We start from the raw sequence: 15042 nt of genomic DNA on the forward strand, positions 1-15042 counted from the left end.
CTTTTCTACTGCAAGACTATGGTCGCTGAGCCTGTACTTTGTTAATAGAATTCTTTGTTTATAATTTTTATTTGGATTAAGTATGGTGCCAATTTGCAGTCCTTTTTTTAATGTTCTGTATACATTTAGCTTGCTGGATTCTTTCATTTGATTCTTCCAGCAGTTAGTGTAATTTTCTATACAGCTTTCTTTTAACTGTTTTAGTTTTGAGGCAATGCTTAAGTCTTTCTTGCTGAGCCCATGTTTTTTGGACAAGGTAGTTGAAGGGGTCTCTCTCTGGGTGTCCATCCCTCAGTTGGGCAGCAGTGTGGTGGTGCCTGTCTGGTTTGCTTATTTGCAGATGGTTCCAGAATTTTGCTGCTCTCTTTTGTATGTCTAGAAGGAGTGGGTATCTTCCCAACTCTGCTCTACACGCTATGTTAGGGCAACTCCTGTCTACACCCAGTATATTTTTGCAGAATTCCAAGTGGAATAGTTCGGGAGTGGCTTTTGTCCCATGTGTCCAATTTATTTTTAAATTTAGTTCCCCAAACTTCACTCCCATACAGTAATTTGGTTTTCAGTATTGAATCAAAAAGTTTTAGCCAGGAGTTTTATGGGGGGGTTATATTTAGTAGTGATTTCCTGAGCATGTAATAGGTTTTCTTGCCTTTTCCGTTAGATCTGTTATTGCTCCATCAAAAAGTCCAGTTGAAGAAATCGTTAGTCCTAAATAACAATTTTTTTTTACTTGTTCCAGTTTTTCTTCGCCAATTGGAAGCTGTAATAATTATTGTGTTTGGAATGTCTTTTTTGAATACAATTGCTTTTGGATTTATCCAGGTTAATTGGAAAGGGCCCATGTTATAAAAGCAGGCATTTAATTTCTTTATTTAGAAGTTTAAGACCTGGGGACGAAGATCTTTCAATTTTTGTGGCCAAATCATTAATATATAATTGAATAAGGTTGGACTTAAGCAACAGCCTTGTCGAACTCCTTTTGTCTGATCAAAATAATCTGTTAGTCTGTTTGTGAATTTTTACACAGCAATCTATTGTTTTATACATAGCTTTAATGATGTCATACGTTTTGCCTCCAATTCCACTATCAATTAATTTCAACATTAAGTCCATCGTGCCATACTGAGTCGAAAAGCTTTGTTAAAGTCAATAAAGCAGCCAAATATTTTACCTTTTTAACATTTTGTACGTGTTCCTCTATGAGTGTGTGCAAAGTGGTTATACATGGTCGGTTGTTCTGTTGTTTTGAGAAAAGCCAATCTGGGATGAATTTATTATATTGTTGTTCTGGATACATTTTTGAATTCTATTGGTCAGGATGCCACAGAATACTTTCCCTAAATTGCTGCCTTGTGAGATGCCTCTATAATTATTATAACTATTACTCTCTCTCTCTCTCTTCCTATCCTCTCCTGCTCTTCTCTGTGTGTGTGTCTCTCTCTCTCTCTCTCTTCTCATCCTCTCTTGTTCCTCTCTCTCTCACGCTCTCTCTTTTGCTCTCTCTTTCTCTCTCTCTCTTCTTATCCTCTCCTGCTCTTCTCTGTGTGTGTGTGTGTGTCTCTCTCTCTCTCTATCTCCACATCCTCTCCTGTTCCTCTCTCTCTCTCTCCCCCTCCTCTCCTGTTCCTCTCTGTATCTCGCTCTCTCTCTTCTCACCCTCTCCTGTTCCTCTCTCTCTCTCTCTCTCTCGCTTCTTATTCTCTATTTCTCTCTCTCCTCATCTTCTCTCTCTCTCTCTCTCTCTCTCTCTCTCTTTCCTCATTCTCTGCTGTTCCTCTCTCTGTGTCACCTGACTGAGCTGGGATTAAATGCTAAGTAACGGCCTTACTCTCCTGAGGGGTCAGCAGCTCATCCCCAGATCCCAGCAGAGGAGGGGAGCGGTGGGATGGCTGTTTGCATGTGTGTGCATGTGTGTCTGTGCGCATGCGTGTGCGTGTGTGTGTGTGTGAGAGAGACTGTGACTAAGCACAAGATTAAAATCACAGTGTCAACTCAGCACTCTCTAATTGCAGAAGTCCCTATGTATAGAGCAGCTAATTGGCAAGTAGAGACTCATCCTTTGAATAATATAAAGCCTAAAAATAAGGTCCTGGCAAAGGAACATTTCAGTTTCCCACGCCGTGTCCTTGGTCGGAATGAACAAAGGCCAGTTTGAGTATTGTGTCTTTTTATAGACAGGCTTTACCCACAGAGGGGCTATGAAGCTGAATGGTTCTGGACCATAACACAGTGCTGCGGTGGGTGGGGGCGGGGCACTGTGTGCTGTTGTGTGTTTGATGGGCCTTCATTCCAGGACAGTATTTATATCTGAAGTTCTGTTTTAGTGGTGGCGTAGAGAAGACACCATATTACAGGGGTGCAAACTCGTCACCTTTCGGCGAAATTCGCCGTTTTTGATCCAAAATAGGTCATTTGTGTGATTCGTGTAGATCTGCAATAAAAATATTTTAGGGGGGGGGGGGGGGTCCTCCAAGTAATCTGCGAACGCAAGCTGTCATGAATATTTTTTTTCAAGCTTGTTCGTTTGGCCAACCCATGTTATGCCGTAATAGACAGGTGTATTACAAGACATGTCTTTCGGGTGAAAGCGTTGGTTTCGAGCGGCCTTTTTAAGATGGCATTTACGGTAAGGTGTGACGTTGGTACGCTGCAATAACGTTATGCAATCTAACGTAGGCTAACGTGCTAAAGTCAGACAGTTGGCTGACAGACGCCTCGCAAATCACATCAACCATTTTTGCTGGTTACAATAACGGTGTTATCGGATAGTACAGTGTCTTTTTCTCTGTAACTTTTGAAAAATCTAAGCGTGAAAACGTCGAAAAATGTACATTCACATAAAAGACATGGCCGTCAGCCGAGTTTGGTCCGGAGTTTAACCTTTTAGCTCTGGCATTGGTCTCCTATTATGTATTTATCACTTCACTGGATTGGAAGTCCATTTTCCAGGGTCTCGCACGCCCCCTTCATTGAGGCAGAGGTTAGGTTTGCCTCCCCTATGTGTTTTTTCACTGTGGTTTTATGACAGATCAGTAAGACTAAATAGCTTCTTCACATACATGAAATACATTACATTACCTACTCTATGGATACAAACGACATATAATAAAAGTGTCTACAAATATTTCAGTGATGACAAACAATGAGAAAGCTTAAGGCATGCGCTCAACCCAGTGTGTGAGGGATTGCACAATCTGAGATGCGGCGCAGCTCGTTGCTGCCTCACCTTGCGAGTCGCCTCTCTGTTTGAACAGGACATGGTCAAATTCAGCGATTTTGATTATAAAAATGATCGGAATCATACAACATTTTTGTTTAAAGCACAGATCAGTAGATACATATTAATATTTATTTTATTTTATCATTATTTATTTTTTACTTTTCATGATGACTTTTACTTTTCATGAGGCTCTGCCTCCCCTGACCACACGTCCTTATGGGTATGTAATCTGAAGCACTGACCCGCTTTCTACTGCCGGGCACTTCACTGCAACTGAACAAACTTACCACTCTCCTACTTCAGTTTGTTTTCTGAATGAGAGAATTTTAGGAGGAGGATGCCATTACTGTGGCTCAACTAGAGGCAGGAGTCAGGTGCAAATAGGCCTTGTCCTGACAAGCTAGACGCTACAGATCACTGTTCGCCAAAACCTCCAGACACAAAAACAGTTTCTTCCCCCTCGCCGTCTCACTACTGAACAACTAACCCACTGTAGCATATATATTTATATTTATATATTTATCCCTGCACTTCTCGCACTCTCCACTTTGTGTAGAGAATTGAAAATAGAGTGTGGAAATGTTCCAGATGCTTTGACCATGTGTACTGGTATCAGTGCTGGGCTGCCAGATAAACACACACGCAAACAGACACGTGTGTGTGTGTGTGTGTGTGTTGCCAGTCCCTAGCTCTAGCTCACCAGGATTACCTCTGCACAGGATGCAGTCTGTTACACAATCCTCTCCTAAGAGGAGAAAAAAAAAAAGACGTGTCGGTTAGCGCACTTGCTCACGTCAGCACCCCCCCCCCCCCCCCCCCCCCCCCCCCCCCCCCCCCACCACCACCCCCCGCCCCAGAGACGCATAGCTCAGCAGCCCAGGATGGTTCTCACGTCCGGCTCCCTCCCTCCATCTGCAGCTCTGTTTAAAGGAGTCTGACTCATGGCAGCATGCAGCCTGCCGAATTAAACACCGCTTGGTAATCAGCAGAATGTGAATGCCTGACTGACTGAATAAAGGAGTGCATGATTACATGAGAGAATGGATAGGAAGATAGCTTAAAAGGATAGGAGCAGTGTGTGTGTGTGTGTGTGTGTGTGTGTGTGTGTGTGTGTGTGTGTTTATGTGTGTTTATGTGTGTGTGTTTGTTTATGTGTGTTTGAGAGAGAGAGAGAGATAATCTGTCCATTCTCACACACATACACATACCATGATGCACCTGTGGGTATAGGAGATAAGCACATCAGTATTTCGCTGCCCTATCTAGTCCAAACTGATGTAACTGGGGGTATAAATAGGCACGGCAGCCCATAGAGGAAGCCCAGGGACGGCTCCAGCACTTCTGCTGCTACTACCTGTTGGGGGGCTAAACGAGAGGCTTCTAAAGCTCTGTTTACACAACGCCGATAAGCTGCTGGTTTGACCGAGCGGCCATACACTGCGTACAAAGCCAGAGGCTGAACCAAAACGTCAGGGAACCATACCAAAATGGTCAAAATACAGATTGAGGTATCCCTCCACACTGTTTGGGATAAATCAGTTGAGTTTTTGGTACTTGGAAGTTACTAGTAAAGGCCTTTTAATATGGACTATTTCCATAGTGATCTCATGGTGAAGCAATGTCGAAGTTTGGGCTTCTTTAACCAAAAGGACACCATTAGGGAAATGTCAATCATCCAAAGTGATTGTTTCACCGTAGACATCGTCATATGCCAATTCGGTAGGAAGTGCTTTTACCCAACAAATAGTTTTTCTATAGTGTATGTGGGAGAGGTTCTGTGCAAGTCTCTGGGCTTGTGTTGTGACTGCTTATTGCATTACGCCATCTGTCTGCCTCTGCGAAGTGGTGGTGGGTTCTGCTCCATCTGTCCGCAGATGAATAGCGTGACTTCCTGTCTGATAAGTGTCCAGACTCTCATGTGGTGGCGAAGGGCACAAGGGCAGCGATCGTCACTGACTGTCCAAGTGTCCTCCATGTGACTGGCCATGTCTGTGTCCACCTGTGCCGGCATTAGCTTGGGGTGACTTTTTAAAGTTAAGCACTACTCAATGGCATTGGGTAGGACCGAAAGATCTGTTTTCACACAATGGAAAAGAAAAAAGGCTTGCAATAGCTGGCAGCATATTCACTAGCTTACTGCGCAAGGAATATAAGTATAGCTATACATCCATGTATTCAATGTGTGATTGGGTATTAGGATGTGAATGTCCTCTTATAGATATTAAGCATGTGGGTGTTCTTTGTTCATATTAAAGTTATTTGTGCAGTCTCTTTTGTGTGCCCTGGACATTTTATCACCACTTTGAGAGGCCTTAGGGATTTTACTCCTTGATTTTCAAAATTAATTTCAAGTCCGGTACCACGGTTCCCATTGTGTGAGACGTAAAGTGTGTATATTTTAAGAGGTGCAGAAATAAACACAAAAATAACCATTTCTTTGACCAGTCTTTTTGTCCCCCTTGAGAAGGTCTCTCTCTCACACTGGCACCTCAACAGAGTGCCTGACACAGTGTCCCTTCATTCTCTCTCTCTCGCTCTCTCTCGCTCTCTGTCTTTCTGTCTGTCTGTCTGTCTGTCTGTCTGTCTGTCTGTGTCTCTCTCTCTGTGTCTGTGTCTGTCTCTGTCTTTTTCTCTCTCTCTCTGTCTGTCTTTTTTTTTCTCTCTCTCTCTCTTTTTTTTTTTTCTCTCTCTCTGTCTTTTTTTTCTCTCTGTCTTTCTCTCTCTCTCTGTCTTTCTCTCTCACTCTCTGTCTTTCTCGCTCTCTCTTGCTCTCTCTCTCCCCCCCCCCCCTTGTCACTCCCAACAGGAACCCCACTCTAGCCTGTGTGAACATGGGAACTGAACAATCACTCGAGTCAATCGTGCCCCTCGCTCTGTTTTTCACAGCTTTTTCGCCACTCATTGTGTGTTTTTTAATTCTTATTTTCCCACCACTGAGGCCGAGTCAGACGTCCCATCTCAAGATGGATAGCCGCACTAGCATTGTCTTGGGCTGGTAAATTGGGGAAACATTGACATATAAATTAACCTCCCTCTTTCCCTCCCCTCACCCCCACTCTTTTAAAGCAGTGTTTTCATAACTGATTTCACAACCTAACAGAATAGTTTCCTGTGCTTTCCCCCCTTTGCTTTTTCACTGTTTGTTTTTGCTCTCGTATGTGTTTTTTTTTTTTTTTTTCTCTTTTTTTTTTTCCCCATGCCTTAGCTCGCTAGCATTAGCGTGTTTTGCCGGACAGCGTTTCTCTAATCTTGTCCGTCCTTCCTCTGTGGTTACATAAACTAATGGTGGAGGTGTGGGATTTTGAGTCGCTCTAATCTAGACAAAGCCAGTCTTGAGTGATGATGTTTGATGTTTTCAGGGTAAGTGTTGCTGGGTCGGCTAACATGTTAGGTAACCGCTGCTTCGCTTTGGCGTGAACCTATTTTTTAATTTTTTTTAATGAACTCACAGGTCATTTTATTGTCACAACGCATTAAACATCAGAAGGTAGCTGAAGAGGTTTTATATCTCTTGTAGGCTGAGCGAACAGAACATATTTAAGTAATTCGATTTTTTGCTGGGGTTGGATTGAGTACTTAATGGCTGATGTTTGATGCTTCCTGATGTTTGTGTGAGGCCCCACTCAACCGCGGGTTAGGATTATGTTTTTTAAATAATCTCAGCAGGGACATAAATGCTAGCCTACGGTGTGTGTGTGTGTGTGTGTGTGTGTGTGTGTGTGTGTGTGTGTGTGTGTGTGTGTGTGTGTGTGTGTGTGTGTGTGTGTGTGTGTGTGTGTGTGTGTGTGTGTGTGTGTGTGTGTGTGTGTGTGTGTGTGTGTGTGTGTGTGTGTGTGTGTGTGTGTGTGTGTGTGTGTGTGTGTGTGTGTGTGTGTGTTAAAAATGCTCTATGGAAGGCCCTTTGGATCACCAGGCTGACGTATGAAGAGGCTAATCTGACCGGTTTAGGGGATTGCATAATAGGCACTGGTGGATTACAGATGATGAATACATATCAGAATGGGACAGCAGGATCTCTGCGTCAACAACCCCCCTACACACACACACACACACACACACACACACACACACACACACACACACACACACAGAGCTGGATCCAGATGGGTTGATCACATCTAAAAGCTGGTTGGGTTGGCCTTGTGGGTGATTGCCATCAGTGTGTGTGTGTGTGTGTATATGGTGGGGGATCTCAGTTCAGTGTGTTTAGCATGTCCAGTGTCACTTCCCGCCCGTCACCCCATTATGCCCCACTGCCCGTAAACCAGGAGCCCAGAAATGCCAGCTATTTGCAACAACAGCATTGAAGCTCCCATTTCTGGGAATGGCTATCAAGACCAGAAAAAAACAGGGCAAAAAAACAAAACGACAAAAAAATCCCACAAAGCATCGGAAAATGTGACGTTTGCGAGCAATGTTGGGAATGCTTGACTCGGCGCATTTTCCACATTCCCTATCACGGAACGTTCCCCGGTGAGAATGCTTGGGGATGAGGTGCTGCATTCACCAGCCTCCCATCTCTGCTGTTGATGAGGCCAAAATGGAGCCAGGTGGCATCAGTGGAATGGAATTTTTTTTTTTTTGAAAAGGAACGCCACTGTCAATGCAATATGCAAGATTCCACACTGCACCCCATTTGGAAAACACCCCATCTATCTGACCAGGTGTTAAACTGTTAGCAATTCCAATAACGATAACTAGAATATAACCTGCCATCATGTGTTGTGGTATGATTAAAGTGTGGTATAAATGCCATGGTTATTCTACTTGGTTGTCACTGATGTGTTGAGGGGAAGCAACTGTTGACTGTTTTGTAGGAGTATCTCTCGGTATAGCCTTATGATGTGCCGCAGTATCTCAAAGTGCCCACCATATTAGCAGCACTGTCCTCCTCTGCTACCATCACTTCTCCTCAGTGTTTCATCAATCGTTTGATCGATTGAGCCCTTGTGTCCTCAGAGGCCTAGTTAAGGCAGAGCTACCCCACGCCTGTGCATTTCATCATGCCTGAAGGCTCCGCATCAATATGTGTCTCAATCACATGTCAATGTCCCTCAGTCCGTGGCCTACTCCCGGCGAGTTTTCTGAGGGCAGTCCTATGACACGATTCCAAAATTATATTTTTACCATGAGGGAGATGGGGGACTTTCATCTTGTGGCAGTTCAACCCTCTTAATCTGGTAGAGTCCTTAGCTCTGGGCTACATGGTTTTGTTACAACTACACAAATGCATTAGTCGGCAATAACTAATCCTAGTTAGTTACTAGTCTGTAACAACTGGTCGATATAACTAGTCATACATGCGCGATGAACAGAGCAGTACACACATGCTGACAGCAGTAGCACAGTAGTGACTACTTGGGCTTTGCCCCCTCGTCTTGACCCCCCCCCCTGTCATGTTTCGGATCGATCCATGAACAGAAGCGTGGCAGGAGAGGGAGCGTCTGTTGCCCGGACGGATCTCGCAGCCCTGTGTCAGGCCCCATCTGTCAGTCAAGCGCATGCCTCATGGGTACGCCACATCTTGCATGGGGGACAAGAGAAAAGGGGGCCGCGCATGCGTGCAGTTAATGCGACACAATTATTATAATTTTTTTTATTTGTTTATTTGTATTCATTTTATTTAAAAAGATGTTTTGCCCCCATTCCTCAGAGATGGAGGGACAGAACTACTCTATAAGGGTAATCTGGGATTGGATCCACGACAAATTTGTATGAATAACATGAAGTAAGAGTTATGTTACTTAAGTTATGTTACTTAAGTAAGAGTTAATAACATTGTGTAAGAGTTAATCATTTGGGGGGGGGTTACAGAGTCCAGGTGCTGCTTTCTATGATCACTAGGGATGGGCATAATTAATCGACGATCGATTAATTGATCATTAAGAATTTCCTAGATGAAATTATTTTTTCATCGATTAAAACTAATGCATGTTCTGTTGCGTAGTGTGCGTGTAATTTATTTATTTTAGGGCTGTCAAAGTTAACGCGTTATTCTATGAGATTATTGTGGCGGAGATTAATGCAATCAAATATTTGAACGCAGTTAACGCAACTTTGTTTACTTCCGGTGCGCGTTGACCCGTGGCACGAAACCGCCCCTTGTCTGCAGTCAGTTAGATAGAAGAGACCGAGACGGTAGTTGAAGATGGAGAGAGCTGAGGGATTGTTGGGCGGAAAGTTTCTGTTTAAGAGGCAAAATGACAGAACAATCGACAAAACTAAAGTTGTATGTAGCATTTGTCAAGCTGAATGTAGCTATCACAGAAGCAGCTCGTGTTTAAGTTATCACCTTAATGCAAAGCACCCGACAGAAAGCAGTCCCAGGTTAGATGGTCGCCAACCCACACTCCACGACTTCTCTAGGAAATTAACTAGACCAGTCCGTGAAAAGGTTACCAACGCTGTAGCAGTTTAGGTTGCGGGTGACTGTCGACCGATCAACATAGTTGAAGACGGTGGGCTGACTGAGGTGATTCGAATTGCTTCAGGGGACAATTCTTACGATTTACCGTCGAGGGGCACCATTGTGTCTCGCATACATTCCTTGGCTGATGGCGAGAGAGCACGAACAAAATACAATTAAACAACAGTGTCTAAAATAATGAATGAAGTGATTACTCGTTAATTTATAAGATTTAGTCTTTAGAAGAAAACAAACTTTTAATCACGATGAATCTAGATGAATGAATTTCAAAATGTGAGATTAATTAGTTAGAGAGAAAAAAAACGAAGGTCAGTTGTGTTTATGAGCACCTGCTTCTAGCTGTCGGCTCCGCTGCTTAAGAGTACAGCAGCGCATATTTTCAAGTGTAACCATTGAACGGATCCCGTTTAACTGCCACAAGAGTTGTCCATCTTGTAAGTTTAACTGCCACAAGAGTTGTTCATCTTGTAATAAATATCTCAATGAGGAAACACGCTGTGTTTTTTCTATTTTCACTGCATTTTAATATAGCCTATAAATAGTGAATTTTAATATAAAAATATTAATGATTAATCGAAAATCGATCGTTAATTCTCCCGACGATCGATTAAGACAATTTAATCGAATGCCCATCCCTAATGATCACCACACTCTAAAAATAGTGTCCCACTAAAGATTTCTATATTGACACAACACTGACGAGGAGCCTTCTTTGGCGGTCCTCCTCCCAAATCCCTTAGTCTCTTATCTGTCTGGATTATGAGAACGTTCAGTCACACCGTGTTCTTTTTGTTTTGGTTTCCTTGTCTTTTCTTTTCTTCAGTATCTCTATTAAGATGCCACCCCCTGTGTGTGTGTGTGTGTGTGTGTGTGTGTGTGTGTGTGTGTGTGTGTGTGTGTGTGACAGAGTGACAGACTATGTGTATGAGGAGGGGACGGAATTGGAATGTTTCGTAATGGCTGCAACTCACTCCACACTGTAGTGGATTGGGACTAAAGGGATCTGACTTGTTGTGGCTCAGGTTCCACAATACAGACACACACACACACACACCTATAGTGGTTACAATAGCAATTGTCCCTACATTTGACAGGTTATTTTTGGTATTGTATCTATCTATCTATCTATCTGTGTGTGTGTGTGTGTGTGTGTGTGTGTGTGTGTGTGTGTGTGTGTGTGTGTGTGTGTGTGTGTGTGTGTGTGTGTGTGTGTGTGTGTGTGTGTGTGTGTGTGTGTGTGTGTGTGTGTGTGTTAATATCAGGGCTCTTCTGCCTGTCTGTGTCCCAGGACGAGGTGGCTGCTGCAGTCTTATGTAACCCAGCCTCCAACTGGCAACAGCAGTGTGTGTGTGTGTGTGTGTGTGTGTTAGGGAGAGATATGCCCATGCAGTTTTAATTGCGCCCTTCTGGAGGTGGAAGATGAGAGTGCTTACTGCATAAAAATGAGAAGGAAGGAGGGAGAGAGAGAGAGAGAGGAAGAGCATGCTGACGTGGAATCCTCCCCCTGCCAATGAGAAAGCAGGACTCCCCAACATGCTCACACACATGTGCAGACACACACTTCTTCATCCTCAGACCTGGAGTGTGTTTGCGCATGCGTATACGTTCGTATATGTGTGTGTGTCTAAGGCTTGAGGGTGGAAAGTGCTCTGCTGCAGTCTGGCTATAGGGGAGGGGGTGGAGAGCATGTCTGTACACACACACACACACACACACACACACACACACACACACACACACACACGCATGCACATACTGCAGTGGTGCTGAGCTGGCCCTTGTTTGCCGCAGTTTCACCGGCTCCATACATCACTTCACCATGTCAGCTGCGGTGCACACACAAACACACACACACACAAACACACACAAACACACACACACACACACACACACACACAAAATAAAAGGGTTAATAAGGTTAAGGGTATATGATACCAGGTAGTAGTAGAGCAATTATATCACAATGTCCTCCTATCACCTCTCACTTTGAGCTGGAGAATATTGGATGGAAACGAGTAATGCTTCTGTTGTGAGTGACAGTAGGCTGTATTCCTCTCCTGTGCAAATAGAAGAGCTGTGTGTGTGTGTGTGTGTGTGTGTGTGTGAAAGAGGGATGGGGAGCTGGCGGTGCACGCAGTGCTTCTTTCTCCTCATCTACGCCTGCAGCGTTTGATTCCTCAATATCAGGAAGACTCTCTTTCTCTTCCCTTCTCGCTCTCCTTCATGCTCAGTCTTTCTTTAATTTCTCCTTCTAGCTTTGTTTATCTTATGCTTATTCCATCTTACCTCTCTCTCTCTCGGTCATGTACTCTCATTCCCACACACTTCCACTTTCTCTGCTTCCCATCTCCGTTACAGAGAGCTTTTACAGTAATGGAATAACATAATGCCGTCAGAATGCAGGCGATGGAATTACTGCCACGGGGAAATTGCCGGCCAATTCTGCGGTGTCATTGTGTTTCAGTGTGATTTGTACGCCGTCAATCAAACAGTGCTCTGGGATCTTCTCTCATTAGTCTCTCTGGCCTCAGACGCTCCTTCCATTTCTCCTGATGCCAGATCACACTATCGGGTGTTACCTTTCACTCCTGCTGAAGGAGAGGCTGATGTGTTGTATGGCTCCCTGATGGATAGAGTTGAAGGCATTTCTTTATCTCTTTTCCATTGTGTACTGTCTTTCTTTGTCGTTCTCTCTTTCCATCTCTTCCCATCATTGGAACCTTGACTCCAAATCGTGCTTCTTTCTCTCTCACACACACTCTCACTCTCTCTTTCTCACACACTCTCACTCTCTCTTCTTTCTCTCTCTCACGCTCTCTCTCCTCACTCACTGCTTGACACCTGTCAAAGCGTTCCATTCTATTCCTGTCTTCTATTTGTCATATTCAGTCTCTTTCTTTCTTTCTTTCTTTCTTTCTCACACACTCTCACTCTCTTTCTCACACACTCTCACTCTCTCTTTCTCACACACTCTCACTCTCTCTCTCACACACTCTCCCTCTCTCTCTCTCTCTCTCTCTCTCTCTCTCTCCTCACTCACTGCTTGACACCTGACAAAGCGTTCCATTCTCTTCCTGGATTTCTTATTCTGTTTGTCATATTCAGTCTCTCTCTCTCCCTCACATTCTGTCCATCAGCATGACTCTCCAGTCTCACGCTCTTGCTGAGCACAGGAGCGCCCACACAATGACCCTGAACCATCACGTAGAGATGGAAAGAGAGAGAGAGAAATCGAGAGAGAGAGAGAGAGGGGGAGTCAGCAGACCACAGCCAGACCCCCAGTGGTTGCTATCCTCTCCACAGGTGTGCCTGACGGTTGCGTAACGGTTGTTTTTCAGGGTCTCATCCCTTCCAACCTCCTCCCTGCCTTTGTCTCTCCTGAACAAATTTGAACAATCTCATCCTCCCTGTGTTCATCGGGGTGGCGTTGAATTATTCATAGGCGCTGAGAGCAAGGCCAACTGAGAGGGTGCTGTTAGTGTGTGTGTGTGAGAGCAAGGCCAACTGAGATGGTGCTGTTGGTGTGTGTGTGTGTGAGAGCAAGGCCAACTGAGAGGGTGCTGTTTGTGTGTGTGTGTGTGTGTGTGTGTGTGTGTGTGTGTGTGTGTGTGTGTGTGTGTGTGTGTGTGTGTGTGTGTGTGTGTGTGTGTGTGTGTTGTGTGTGTGTGTGTGTGTGTGTGTGTGTGTGTGTGTGTGTGTGTGTGTGTGTGTGTGTGTGTGTGTGTGTGTGTGTGTGTGTGTGTGTGTGTGTGTGTGTGTGTGTGTGTGTGTGTGTGTGTGTGTGTGTGAGTGTGTGAGCGTGAGCAAGGCCAACTGAGAGGGTGCTGTTGTGCCAGAGCCGTCGGGGGCGGGAAGGAGCTGAATGCCCAACGATGGAGGTTTTAATATTTCAGACTCCCCCATCTGTTTAGATCGATTCAATCAACCACCCCCACCCCCCACTCCACCCCACTCCACCCAGCTTGGTAAATGCTAAGGAGGAATGATATTTTAAACCATTGCACCCCTAGGCATGTTTGTGTGTGTGAATATAATGCTGAAGATTAGCCAAGAGGCTAATGGTTGGCATATGGGGTTCAGTGAATGAACCCGGTGAGTGAAATATCGAACAGGCAGGATCTCTGGCAGGCTCGCTCTTCTCTCCCTGTGCTCCAGTCAGTCAGTCAGTCAGTCAGTCAGTCAGTCAGGAGGCCCAGGCCTGAAGCTCCCTGTGCTGTGCTGTGCTGTGTAGCCAGAGGTCAGGAGGCCCAGGCCTGGAGCTCCCTGTGCTGTGCTGGTCTGTGTAGCCAGAGGTCAGGAGGTTGTGCACCTGACTGGGCCTGCTGGGGACTGAAACCGGGGCACCTGTTTCCTGCCATTCCTCTTTCATTGATGTACTATCGCCCAACTCCTTAACTTTTGGCCTCTTGCTCCTCCCTCTTTCTTTCTTTCTTTCTTTCTTTCTTTCTTTCTTTCTTTCTCTCTTTCTCGCTCTCTCTCTCTGGCTCTCTCCATCTCTCGCTCTCTCCATCTCTCGCTCTTGCTTTCTTTCGACCTTTCTCTCTCTCTCTCTGAACTAATTTTCTTCCTCTTCTCACCCTGTGGTTACGCCAGTTAGTTACGCACTCTCTTGGCTCCTGCTCAGGTTCTCACGAGGCCGTTTGGTGAGCTTGCTGGACTTGGATGGGAACAAATGACATTGTTTTATGTGGCAGAGGCTGGCGGTGTCGGTGAGGAGTGGAGTGGAGTGGAGTGGGGAGTAGGCCGGGATGGAGGGGGGGGTTGGGTGGGTGGTGGTGAGTCAGAGAACAGGCTGACTCACTGGGTCCAGGAGCGGTGCTGTAGTTCCTGTCCTTGTGTGTGTGTGTGGGGGTGTGTGTGTGGGGGGGGGGGGGGGGTGGTGTGTGGGTGGGTGTGGGTGTGCAGGCAGTCACAGAGGTTGCAGGGTTGTGCCCGAGACTGGCGCGAGGTTCACATGCGTCCTGCTTCATTTGCAGATGCACGCATGGAGCAACACTAAGGAACAGGATGCATGTTCTCTTACTTTCTTTATTGCTGTTGAGGGTCGGCTGTTGTAGTGTCAACAGTATGCCTGTCTTCACCACTTAAAAACAGTTTAGCTCCACAATATAAGCTACAGTACACAGAAGACCTACAACACATCATCAGTAGGTTAGAACTAACCTGTCTGATGACGGTCTAATGCCAACTCCCTCTGCATTAGTGGGTGAACAGTCTAATGCTGGTGAACTCTACTTCACAATGTTGGGAAGAGCCATCATGGCATGATCATAAAGGGACTCACTGTGCATATGCTCCCTCACCATGACATCATCATAAAGGGACTCACTGTGCATATGCTCCCTCACCATGACATCATCATAAAGGGACTCATATGCTCCCTCACGATTTGGAT

At 45.1% G+C, this 15042-nt stretch overlaps 1 protein-coding gene across 1 annotated transcript in view; it reads left to right on the forward strand.

Moving 5' to 3' along the window:
• The window catches only part of dennd3a (DENN/MADD domain containing 3a), a 51537-nt gene that overhangs the window by 18439 nt on the left and 18056 nt on the right, over positions 1-15042 (forward strand). The window lies entirely within an intron of this gene.

This window comes from Clupea harengus, chromosome 19 (genome assembly GCF_900700415.2).
Source record: "Clupea harengus chromosome 19, Ch_v2.0.2, whole genome shotgun sequence".
NCBI classification, from domain to species: domain Eukaryota; kingdom Metazoa; phylum Chordata; class Actinopteri; order Clupeiformes; family Clupeidae; genus Clupea; species Clupea harengus.